At 51.4% G+C, this 12,307-nt stretch overlaps 1 long non-coding RNA gene across 6 annotated transcripts; it reads left to right on the top strand.

The window, feature by feature from the left end:
- Nucleotides 1-660: 660 nt before the first annotated feature.
- Nucleotides 661-10,976, top strand: LOC138847212 (uncharacterized). 6 transcript variants are annotated; one of them, XR_016226564.1, is made up of 4 exons: nucleotides 661-831; nucleotides 1,216-1,605; nucleotides 7,104-7,252; nucleotides 7,835-8,124. It is a non-coding gene; the product is annotated as an uncharacterized LOC138847212 (long non-coding RNA). The 6 variants fall into 6 exon arrangements; XR_016226563.1 differs by lacking the exon at nucleotides 661-831 and adding an exon at nucleotides 893-1,130; XR_016226565.1 differs by lacking the exon at nucleotides 661-831 and adding an exon at nucleotides 2,111-2,200 and having other exon boundaries at nucleotides 1,143-1,605.
- The last annotated feature ends 1,331 nt before the right edge of the window (nucleotides 10,977-12,307 follow it).

Genomic DNA, 12,307 nt, shown 5'->3' with positions numbered 1-12,307 from the left:
CAGGACCTCGGCGGGCAGAGAGCGAGCAGCCGTCTGTAATGGGACTCGCTCTATCAGCCTTGCTGTGAGTTCTGGAGAGTAACACAAGTATTGGATAAGTTTATTTTGTTGCAGAAAAAAAGTTTGAAATCCCTGCATACCAGGGGGTCTTCCAAAAGTTCATGAAAAAATGCCTATTATGTAAAAGCTATTCATAAGTTTCAATATTGTGCTTGCCAAAATAAAATTACTTTTTTTTTTTGCAGTGCCCTCATAGTTATAATGTTTGCTGTTCATTTATCAAGAATCTCTTATGGCTTAATTGCATGGTAATATGGGGGCTTATATTGTATTTCTCTAAAATGAGATTTAAACACACAAAGGTGAATTCAGAGAAACCCTGACAAGGCTATAACCAAATATCCAGCACCGGAGGCCCCAGACATCCCATAATTTTACTTCTAATGGATATTATTATTCTCGGTGTCAAATAAACGCGCGTTGGAGGGACCGAATTTATTCTTTTGTATGTTACGACGTTCTTTCCGTCCAAATGACACGGAAGGGATGCTGGCCTCTGCCGACCAGGATTACCCGTCTCCGGAGGACTGCTAACATGGGGCGGGGTCCCTGCCAATGACCCCTACCTTTCCAGCTCTCCTAAACGAGAACTTCGGCAGCTGGCTCCAGTGCCTCCAGCTGCTGGGGGCTTCCATCTGGGCTGTTTTCTGCATCTTAGTGGTTGACGTCGCCTGCACCTGTCACCCTGAGAGCCGTTCCCAGCAGGCACAAGACCTGCTGTGGGGAGTGCCTCTGTGGTTCCGGGGCTGTTATGACTGTCTGTAGTCACAGGTAAGGGAGGGTGTGTGTGTCCCTCCTGTAGCTGCAAATTAATAGATAAGGAAATTACTACAGGTGACTAAGCAGTGTAAGGCCAGGGTGACCGTTGTGGACAGACACAGGAGATGGGACCCAAAGCAGACATCTGGGGACACAGTTGCACCAATGCGAGATTCTGCCTCATGTCTGCCAGGGGTGGTAAAGTGAAAAAGCTTATTAGGAATTTACCGGAAGGCTTAGAAGGGCAGGGGAAGAGAAGCTGAGAGAGGCGAGATTTGGAAGGAAGCAGCTGAGAGAGAAACCGGTTCCAGGTGTGAGATGGTTTGGGAGAAAGGGCAATTTGTGAGCTGAATTCTGGGAGAGAGGAAAGCCAGAGAGAACTGGTTTTTTTTTCAGAGCGGGCGCAGCAAGGCAGGAGCAGTAAGCTTCCTATAGTGAAGGGGAGGAGCTCAGGTGAGAAGCCGGCCTCTTCCGTGAGTTATCCCTGCCCTTGAAGGGTGTCACCCCCTGCCAAGTGGGGGTTGAGATGTGGGGTGCGTTCGCCCAGAGGACAGCCCCGGGAATCGCAGTGCGGTGGTGTAGAAAGAACAAGGACTAAAGCTGCCCCGGGTCTCACCCCAGCTCTGCTGTGAGTGGGAGAGAATATGGGCCTGGGGGCTCACGGTGCTCAACTGTAAGGGAGTCCCTCAGTCCCTCGCTCAGCCACCCACCACCGGCCTGGAGTGAGGCCGCTCAGCAAGGTCCCAGGAGACGCCTGCTTGGATTTCACAGTCCCACCACAACCAGGTAATCTCCGAGTTTCCTTCCGTCCCTAGACTGTGGAGGAAACAGCTCTCTCAGGATCGATGGCTGTGAGCCCAGTCTTGTTCTGACCGTAAATGATTGTGACTGGGACAGCAAGTGGCCCTCCCCAAAGCTCGCTCAGGGAGGCCTCTAAAATGGGGGTGGGGGGACATTTGTCATAGAGGTTAAGGTGCTTCTTGGGACACCCACATCCCATATCAGGTCTGGCTTTGAACCCTGGCTCTGCTCCAAACGCTGGCTCCCTGTCAGTAGACACCTTGGAAGGCAGCAGGTGATGGCTCCAGCGGTTGGGTCCCTGGCGCCTGACTTCAGCCTCAGGTGTTACAGGCATTTGGAGAATGAACCAGCAAATGTGAGATCTCTGTCTGCCTCTCTGACTTACAAATAAAAATTTAAAATAAAACTTCAAATAGGATGCTAATCAGCCTCCTATCAGCCGTTGTGAGAAATTAGCAAGGCCATGTATCCCCTCCCCTCCACCCTGCAGTGTCGCTGCTGGAAGACCCGCGTTTGCAGCCCCCGGCCCTCGGGCTGGCCAGGTGACTGGTGCCTGTCAATCAAGTGAAGCACAGATGATGTGAGTCTCCTGCAGGCTGAGCCCCATGAGAGGCTTTTTTGCACTGCTTCCCTTCCATTGCAGAACCGGGAGGCAGGTATCAGGGCCAACAGTGTCCATTCGTTTTTCCAGGTGAACTTTGTTGCTGGCTGGCCCAGTTCCCAAGAATATCCTGTTAATGCTCGCATTTCTATTTTAACCAGCATTGTGGCATCTTTAATACTTGAATCTTCCTACATAGAACATTGAGTGAATTATCATTTGTCCAGGGTACTGGGGTTTTTCACGTTTATTCTGTGTACTCTGTTACAACTGAGGTCTTCTAGGAATCAAGCCACTCCTTCTATGAAAATAACCACATTCCACTCTCATCCGTTCCTTCTGTATCTTGCCAATTTTTGCAGCTAGAGCTTTTTCCTTCCCTTCAATGTCAGGGCAGGAGCAGGTGGATGGATTTGCATCCAGTGTCTACTGGCCCAGGCTTCTGATCCCATGGATAGAACCGACAGTGACTGATTCTTTCCATGACAACGTCTATCAGCAAGAGTGTTTAGATCTGCTGTCTTAGGCCCTTTTGTGCTGATGTAGGAGGATGCCATGGGCTGGTGAATTTATAAGGAACAGAAATGTATTTGGCGGGAGTGAGGGCCTTCCTGCTGTGTCATCCTGTGGCTGAAGGTGGCCTGGCAGGAAAGCATGGGGAGATGGGGAGAGGAAGGATGGAGCCCGTGAGTGCACAAGATGGCGCCAGACTCACTTTTAGAACAGAGCTACTTGCATGCTGGTGAGCCTGTAATAACGGTGTTAATCCATTCACAAGCGCAGAGCCCTAGGGACCCAACACCACCTGTCGCTCTTCCACTGGGAGATAAGTTCCCAGCCGTGTGCAGACAGCAGCCTCTGCCTGGAAGGGAAAGCGATCGTGGAGGCTTAAAACCTGGGTTTGGAGGTCAAGTCCCCACAGTAAGCCCAAGTGGGTGATGGCCAACGTCAACCGAGAGGCTCTGGGTTCTTAGGACCAGGACTCCTCCAGGGCTTTTCCCTTTTGGTGCCCTGCTAGTGCCTCAGCTTTAGCCTATTCCTTCACGCTTGAGGCAGGACGGTGAAGAGGAAATGACTGGGTGGGCCTCTACCCGGGAAGGCAAGGAGTCCCAGAAATACCTGACACCGCTTGGTGCTTCGTAGACCAAGAATGGGTCACATGGCTCTGCTTGATAAAAGATCAGTGAAGATAATGGCTTTTCTCAAAATCGCAGTTCCAACAAAAAGGGGTGGTGGTGGTAGTGATTGTTCTATCAGAAAGGGAGGCGAGGAGAATGGCTCTCGATCGCAGAAGCCGACACGACGCCGGCCAAGTCAGACGCACCGCAGGTCTCCAGGCGTCACTCTTCTACAAACGTCTGTGTCTCTGGAGAGCGAGGCAGAGACTGCTGGCTGTCATTTCCATCACCCGCTATGTGCTTCTTGGCATCAGAACCAGGCCCAGCACGTATTTCCCAGCCTCCTCTGTGGCTAGAGGGCCACGTGGCGGGATTCTGGCCTCCGACACGCAAGCAGGCAAGTTGTGGCGGAATGCTTCCCGCAGAAAGGGAGGGCAGGCTTTGTCTCCCGTCTTCCCTCCTCCTGCTGCCTGCATACAGACGGCTTACTACAGCCACACAGTGCCCGCGCGGCACCAGCACACGTGCAGTGCCCACGGCCGCCATCTGCCGAGGGCGTCCCATGCCCAGTCCTAGGGTGAGTGCATCTCGTTCCAGACTCGTGACAGTCCGAGAGGTCATTATCAGTCCAGCCGCCCAGCGGGACGAGGGAGCTGCGGAACACCTGGGTAACTTGCCGTGGGCCAACCTGGAAGTGGCAGGGCCAGGGTTTGAACTCAGGTCATCTGACTGCATAATGTACTTTCATGAACCTTACCCCACTCACCGCCCAGCTCTCCTGACGACCAGCAGAGGTGAGATAGAGAGGCAGCACCGTTATGCAATATGGAGTCCATGTGTCTTTCCCACATCTGTCCATCTGTGGGACCAGAGACTCCTTCTGAACACCTACATCCTTCTGCTCATCGCCTGCACTGCCTGGACTCGTCACACCTCTGCCCCTTAGCTCCTCATCTGGAAGTGAAGTTCATCTACCTCCTGCGATGATGGTGAGGATTAATCCTGTTTCACCCCGCACAAGGCCCCAGAACTGGGCCTCACAGCTGGAGGGTCTCCCTCGGGCTTAGCTCCAACTGCAGTGCCTTCCCAGCCTAACAGAGGCTATGTGGGCATCACACTGTCCTCCTTGTAAACCAGTGTCCGCCCTGAAGATCACTCCAGCCGGGACAGCAACCTGGAACAAGGAGGTCTTAAGAAACCAGAATCCCCCAGACAACTGCACCCCAGAACCCCCTGCTTAGCACGTGCCTGGCGCAGGATGTCTCATCAGCCCCCTCCCTACCCTGCACGACCACAGCAGGACCTCTGTCTTCTATGTTGCTGTCGTTGGCTCCAGGGTTGGCACTGGGACTGATGTGGTTCCAAGCCCAGGCAGGCAGGGGGGTCCCAGAGCCCACAGCAGCCTAGACCTCCTCTAAGTCTGTCTCACTCCTCGTCACAGAGGAGCTTTGGGTGGCCAGCCTCTCTGCCTCCTCACTGACCTGTCCCCCTCTGTCGCTGCCACACACGTGGACTCTTATCTGGCTGTGCCCTTCTGCTCTGACCCGAGGTACTGATCAGCTAAGACGGTTAACCACCTCTCAGGATGCTTCCCCACCCCCACCCCTCCTGGGCACAGGGAAGGCAGGTGGCAGTGTCTCTGTCAGGGTTCACTCACATGGCGCACTCTGAGTCAAGGACATGGTGCTGGGGGCCCCCCAAGAGGCTCAGGCTTGTCATGGGACAACAGTGAAGTGGCCGGGGAACCCCAGATCACAGGGGTGCAGAGAAGGCTCCCCCGTGTGGGTGGGCAGGCACAGTGCTCCGGGGTCTCGCGGATACCCCCGTCATCACCGGCTCTGGGTTCACACACGCTCCTCTGGACTCCTCCGAGCTTCGGGCCACGGGGAATGGCATCCAGAGCTCGGGCCACTCCTGTGCCGTGGCCGATTCTCTGCTACATGGCCCCAGCAGGCACATGGCCGATCAGTGAATCTCTGACCTCAGTGGTTAGGAAGACTCGGACTCTCTGGCGTCCTCCTTCCTTCTTAGAGCTCAAAAGAATCTTCCAGAAAATGAAGGAGCGTATGGGCTGAGCAGCCGTGAGCCTTAGAACACCTCTTTCAGGTTAGGGCCACCCCGCCGTGGCATGCAGTCACTCACAGTCCCTCAGCCAGGTGGATGCCTGCCCCCAGGAACTGTGGCTGCCACACCCAGGATGACCTAACGGAGCCCTTTGACCCTGTGTGCTTTGGTCTGGCATCACCGGAAGGGGCACCCACATGCTGCATGGGAGAGCTACAACATAGACTCTCTGGAAGGAAGAGCAGAGACGGGCTCGCCTACCAGCTCCTACGCCAGAGGAGAGACCAGGAGTCGGGCCCGCTGCATCCCCTGGCCCTGTGCTGCTCTGCAGCTGCCCAAGCACAAGAAGATGGAGCGAAGCGAAGCTCTGCCTGTCCAGGGGACCGGCAAGCCAGCGCTGACCGCACCAGGACAGCTTGTGGGCTGTCAAGACTGCGTGAGGTCCTTGGTCTCTCAAGGAAGAAGAGCCACTGGTCCCCGGTGGCCTGTTGCCAGGCAACCCACAGAGTGGCTGGGGTCAGCCAGTGGACACTCTTATTTGTCTCTCCAAGTTACGTGTCTGGGGACTAAATGCAGACCTGCCTGTGGGCATGGGATGCTGAATTTTTAAATTTCTCTTTTTTCATTGTAGTTGACTGAGACACCTCAAATGCTTAGCTTCAATTTGCAATTATGCCGGCGCTGCGGCTTACTAAGCTAATCCTCCACCTTGCAGCGCCGGCACACCGGGTTCTAGTCCCGGTCAGGGCGCCGGATTCTGTCCCGGTTGCCCCTCTTCCAGGCCAGCTCTCTGCTGTGGCCCGGGAGTGCAGTGGAGGATGGCCCAAGTGCTTGGGCCCTGCACCCCATGGGAGACCAGGAGAAGCACCTGGCTCCTGCCATCGGATCAGCGTGGTGCGCTGGCTGCAGCGGCCATTGGAGGGTAAACCAACAGCAAAGGAAGACCTTTCTCTCTGTCTCTCTCTCTCACTGTCCACTCTGCCTGTCAAAAAAAAAAAAAAATTTGCAATTAGTCCCAATGTGCGATTCCTATCTGAATGTTTTTACTGTTAAACTGACTTTCTGTCACATGAATTTTGTAGCTACAGGACCCTCCTAGCTGGGGCAGGCGTTGGGCCTGGCAGTTAGGATACCTGTTACAACCCTGTAGTAGCCAGGTTGCTTTCCAGCTCGGGCTCCTGACGCCAGCTCCCTGCTAATGCAGACCCTGGGAGGTGGCAGCTGATGGAGCAAGTAGTTGGCTCCCAGTCACCCACCTGGGAGACCTGGGTTGAGTTCTGGACTCCTGGCTTCAGAGTGGCCCAGCCCCAGCCATTGCTGAATCAGCGAACAGGAGCCTCCCTCTCTCTCTACCTCTCAAAGAAATCAATACATAAGAAAAGATGCTCTTTTAGTTTTCTTAGAATACACTGGTTTATTTTTTAACTTTGCATTCTAAAAAGTATCAAATACATACAAACGTAGAAGGAATAACATCATACCACTGAGATTCAATGACCCTAACACATTTCAGTTCCTGACTCATCTGTGCCATCACACCTCTCTCCTTTGCTGCTACTGTTTCTTTTACAACTGTATTGACATAGGATTTATATACAGCAAAAGTCATCCATTCTGAGTATGCAGGTCACTTCCTTTAGGGAAATGGGTGCATCTGTGAAACCATCACAGAAAATCTGACTTTAACATATTTATTCCAGCACAAACCTCCCGGGTTGCGCTTGTGATCATACCTGCTCCCACCTCCAGCCCAGGTGAACACTGATTTGCTACCTGCAGCTACGAATCTGCCTCACACGCCTTGGCTTCTTTTGAGTAACTACTAGGAGTGGAATTGATGGACCACGTGGTGAGTTTACGTTCACTTTTTAAGAGGAAATTGCCAAACAATCTTCCCAAACGGCCATGCCTCTGAGCATTCCCGTCTGCCATGTGTTAGACTCCAGTTCCTCCACACTTGTTATTGTCCGGCCACTTTTGTGGCTTTAATTTACATTTCCATGATTTGTATCAACCACTAAGCCCTCTACCTCCCTCCAAATGGAACAAAGGCTTAATGGTTAGAGTTCTTTTAATTCTTCCCACGTGTTTATTGTTTTTAGAGTATAGGTTTTGCACTAAGTGAAATTGTTTCTTATGTATCTTATTCTTCTGGATACTATTATAAATTGAATTGTGTTCTTAATTTATCTGGGAGTGGTCCATGCAAGTGTTTAGAAACACGGTTGAATTCCTCTATCGAGCTGGCGTCCCATAACTTTGCAGAACTCATGTGTTAATTCCAATAGTTTTTTAGTCAATTATTTGGGGCTTCTATATACAAGATCATGTCAGCTGCAAAGAGAAGTAGTTTTACTTCTTCTTTCCAATAGGGGTGTATTCTGTTTCTTGCGATGCCTCCTTGTTCTGTTCCTCATCTCTGTCTCCGCAGATTGCTAAGCCCTTCCCTCCATCCTGCCCTACACAACTGGCTGTTGGAATCCTTGGCATTACCTGGTGAATTTTAGGGTCGGCTTGACAATTTCTTCCAAAAAGGCAACAGGGGTTTTGATGAACATTGTATTGAGTCTATAGGTTGATTAGGTGGGCACTGGCTTCTTCTGACTGATAAGCAGTATGGACTTTATAAAGTGGGTCTCTTTCCACTTCTGGGGGTATGGACCTATGGAGAGACACCAGCTCCTTGCACCATAAATTATATTCTAATAAACATCTCACAAATCAGCATGTCTCCTTGTGAACCCAGGTGAGAACTTTTTTGTAAATTCCTAGCCAGGATTAGAATGGCTGTACACATGGTGAGAATATATTTAATTTTACCAAATAATAACAGATTTGTCAGCAAAATGGCTTTGCCAGTCTGTACTGCCAAGAGCATTTTATGAAGTTTTCTGTAGTCCCAATGTCAGTATTAATAACTGACATTGTCAACCTTTCTAAGTTTCTTTTTTTAACTTTTTATTTATTTGAGAGACAGAGCTCCCACCCACTAGGGTACTCCTCAATGCACACAATAGCTGCCCCTAGGCCGGGGCTGAGAGCTGAGTCCTCAATCTGGGTCTCACGCAAGGAAGGCCAGAACCTGACCACCTGAGCCAGCACCGCTGCCTCCCAGGGTCTGTATCAGCAGGAAGCAAGAGTGGGAGCCACACCCGACGTTGAACCCAGGTGCTCTAATGTGGGTGGCTCAGCCAAACACCCAGCATAAGCTTTCCTGATTTTTGGCACTCTGCCGCATGGGGAATTATGTCTTAATTTGAATTTATCTGATAATCAGTGAGTTTGAACATCCTTCCATATGTCTGACGGTCTTTTGAGTTTTCTCTCCATAACTCATGTGCTCGTAAACTTTGTTTCCCTATTGAGGTTTCTATCATTTTCTTAACAGCTTGGGGAGTTGTGTTACCCACATGCGGTAGGCCTGTGCTACCCAGCCGGGAGCTCACTAGAACTGCCGAATCCAGCACTTTACTGGGGACTTCCTGAAGCGAAGTCTGCCTATTAGCAACATTCCCAAGGGATCACCATGCCTCCTGACATTTGAGAACCTTGTTCTGAACATCCATCCCTTTTTGGTTTTAAACATTGCAGACATCTCTCCTTTTATCAGCATAGCCTGGCTTATCCTATTAAATAGAAATGTTTAACTTTTACTTAAACAAATATAGTTTTCCCTTAAGTTTCATACTGTTAGTCAAAGCAACATTATCTACATGTTTTTCCTATTAACTGTGTAGTTTAACCTTTCATGTCCAGTTCTTGCATCCGTCTTGAGTCTGTCGTTATATGGTATTGGGTAAGCTCCGAGTTGTATCGCGCGCCACCTAGTGGTCACTTTGCACAACACCACGTATCACACTAGCCAAGCCGGTGCTCAGGGACCTGCGGCACCACACTGGTCTTAGCAAGTTCTATTCCTGGTTTCTGTCTTTCTGGCCGTTCTCTTCTGTTTCATCAGTTTCACCGTTCTTTTGTCAATAAAACGCCATCTTTTGTTTTTATTAGAACTCTGCGATGTATTTCATATGTGATGGAGCAAGCACTCCTGTTTCGGCTTCTGTACTAACCCCGTCTTAGCTTTGTATACGAGGGAGAACAAAATCCTGTGTGTTCCTCCCTTACTTTCCCGACCTTGTGTGTGTCAGATACTGATAGAGCTCTGTCTGCAGCACGGGTCTTTCCCAAAACACGCAGAATGCAATTTGGAAACAGTCGACATCTGTACATATTTAACGTTGTCCAGAACTACCACCGTCATTCCAAAGCTAGCGCATTTCCCTAGTAATTAGTAACAAGCACCATAAAAATCATGTTGCTTTACAAAAACAAACCAAAGTCCTTTTGTGTCGTTGCCCCACAGGGCTCTGTTTAAATTCCTAAGCCTGTCCCTGGGTGCACACGGCAGTGCCGGACTCCTGTGCTGGGCTGTGTGCAAGATTCAGGCCCCCCTGAGTGTGAGCCCACTCAGAAGTAACGTGTGCACACCCTATCTTCCTTCTACAAGGGTCTCTCTCGTATGATTTTTATTTATTTGAGAGGCAGAGTTACAGACAGAGAGAGGGGTCTTCATCTGCTGGCTCACTCCCCAAACGGTGGCAACGGCCAGGGCTGGGCCAGTCTGAAGCCAGGAGTCAGGATCTCCATCCAGGTCTCCCACGTGGGTGCAGGGGCCCAAGGACTTGGGCCATCTTCTACCGCTTTCCCAGGCCATCAGCAGGAAGCTGGATCAGAAGAGGAGCAGCCAGGACTCGAACCCGCACCCATATGGACATGAACTAGGGTGCTGGCCCCCTGCAAGGGGGTTTCAACCCTGCCTGTCCCTCCCCCACGCTCCTTCTCTCTTCACAGACTCCAGCCTCCTCCAGAACCAGAATTTTCTCTGCCGCTCCCCACCACAGCCCCCGGCCACCCGCAGCACCTGGGAGAGGTCCAGCTGTTGGAGTGACAGGCGGAGCCGTCGCGCTGTTCGGCTGTCCTGAAGTCTATGCCCCAAGGCTGAGAGCCTGGCCCACACGAGACCCCCAAGAGCTGACTGGCTCTTGGAGCTAACACCTGCAGATGTGATGAGTGTCAGATAAGTAAGGAAAGGGAGAAGACAGGAAACCTGAACTTGAACTTCACAAGAGCTGCCTAAGGCGGATGCAGGGGAGCTTGAGCTTCCGGCCCTCTGGTGGCCGACTGCTCTGGAGAAGAATTCCTGTCCTGAGCCACGGCCCTGAGACTCTGGGAGGTGACACCATGTCCAAGGTGTTCTATTTCAAAAATACATACATGTGTACACAACACGCATACACACGTGTACACACACATGCAGTTCATGGAATTGCATATTATTTTAAAAAGTGTTGATTTCAAAATGGCACCAAAATTTCTTTCAATTCCATTTTTCATAAACTTTTCTAAGTGCCCTTGTGTATCTGTGTGTGTGTGTACAGTAGTTACATACCTACATATGTGTAGAACATTGTCATCCAGAAAGGTAACATTTCTTAAAAACATCGACATAAAATGTTGTTGAATAAGAGTTAACTTTTTAAGCAGCCCTTCCTAAATTAATAAAAGTGAACGCTGGTAAAGAAATGGAATTCTTTACAGACACCAGCAAGTCTCTCGTGGTGATACTCGGGCCTTCCCAAGTCCCTTCCTGAGGCCAACCTCAGGTGGGTCCCATGGCTGTGCCGGATGCTGTGCCCGATGCTGTTCTGGGCTGCGTCGGGGCTGTCGGATACTGCGCTGGGCGGCGTCAGATGCTGTGCTGGGCTGTGCTGGGCTGTGCTGGGCTGGTACCAGATGCTGTGCCAGGCTGTGCTGGTGCTGTGCCAGATGCTACACTGGGCTTTGTCAGATCTGTGCCAGATGCTGTTCCTGGTGCTGTGCTGGGTTGTTCCTGGTGCTGTGCCGGGCTGTTCCTGGTGCTGTGCTGGGCTGTGCTGGGGCTGTGTGGGATGCCATGCTGGGCTGTGTCAGATGTTACACCAGGTGCAAGGGGAAATAAAGTGAATCCGATACGGCGCCTGTCCTCATAGGCTGGCCCTAGCAGGTGTGACTTCCATTCAGTTAACTAATTGTCACTGTGGGGAGCAACCAAGACTAGACTAAATTACTGGAACTGCTAGGACTAATTCTATGCATCTGCTCTCCCACAATATGGCGCTGAGAGACAGCAAACAACTTCCACACAGCTGCCTTACCAGTTTGACTGATGAGCTGCAGGAGCTGATCCCGCTCCTGATTGGAGGAGAGCAGCGTGCTCGGCGTGTGGGCAGCAGAGTTGGGATTGGTGGAAGAGGACTATAAAGGAGGAGAGACAACATGCACCAGGAACATCTAAGGGGAACACCTGAGGAACATCTGAGCAGCCCCTGAGAGAGCCGGCCGGTGGTGCCCCGCTCCTCCGTGGAAGCGGGGAAAGCGGGGGTGGGGGGGCCGGCAGCAAACCCGGGAAGGGCCTGGCTAAAAGAACAGCGCAGGGTCCGGTGTCGTTCCTCCGCGAGAGGGGGAGTGACAGTCACACAACGTGCTGCTGTAACAAAGAGATGCAGAGTCATAAAAGGGGCCAGTGCTGTGGCGCTGTAGGTTAATCCTCCATCTGTGGCGTCGGCATCCCATATGGGCACCAGTTTGAGTCCCGGCTGCTCCCCTCTGATCCAGCTCTCTGCTGTGGCCTGGGAAAGCAGTGGAAGAGGGCCCAAGTCCTTGGGCCCCTGCACCCACGTGGGAGACCTGGAGGAAGCTCCTGGCTCCTGGCTTCAGATCAGCACAGCTCCAGCCATTGCAGCCATTTGGGGAGTGAACCAGCAGATGGAAGATTTTTCTTTCTGTCTTTCCCTCCGTCTGCAACTCTAACTCTCAAATAAATAAATAAAAAAAATCTTAAACAAAAAGAGTCATAAAGGGAGGGCAC

The sequence above is a fragment of the Oryctolagus cuniculus genome, chromosome 20, assembly GCF_051225735.1.
Source record: "Oryctolagus cuniculus isolate XC-2025 breed Fujian yellow rabbit chromosome 20, ASM5122573v1, whole genome shotgun sequence".
In the NCBI taxonomy this organism is placed as follows: domain Eukaryota; kingdom Metazoa; phylum Chordata; class Mammalia; order Lagomorpha; family Leporidae; genus Oryctolagus; species Oryctolagus cuniculus.
The sequence above is the reverse complement of the archived record's forward strand: the minus strand, read 5'-3'. Positions and strand labels throughout refer to the sequence as shown.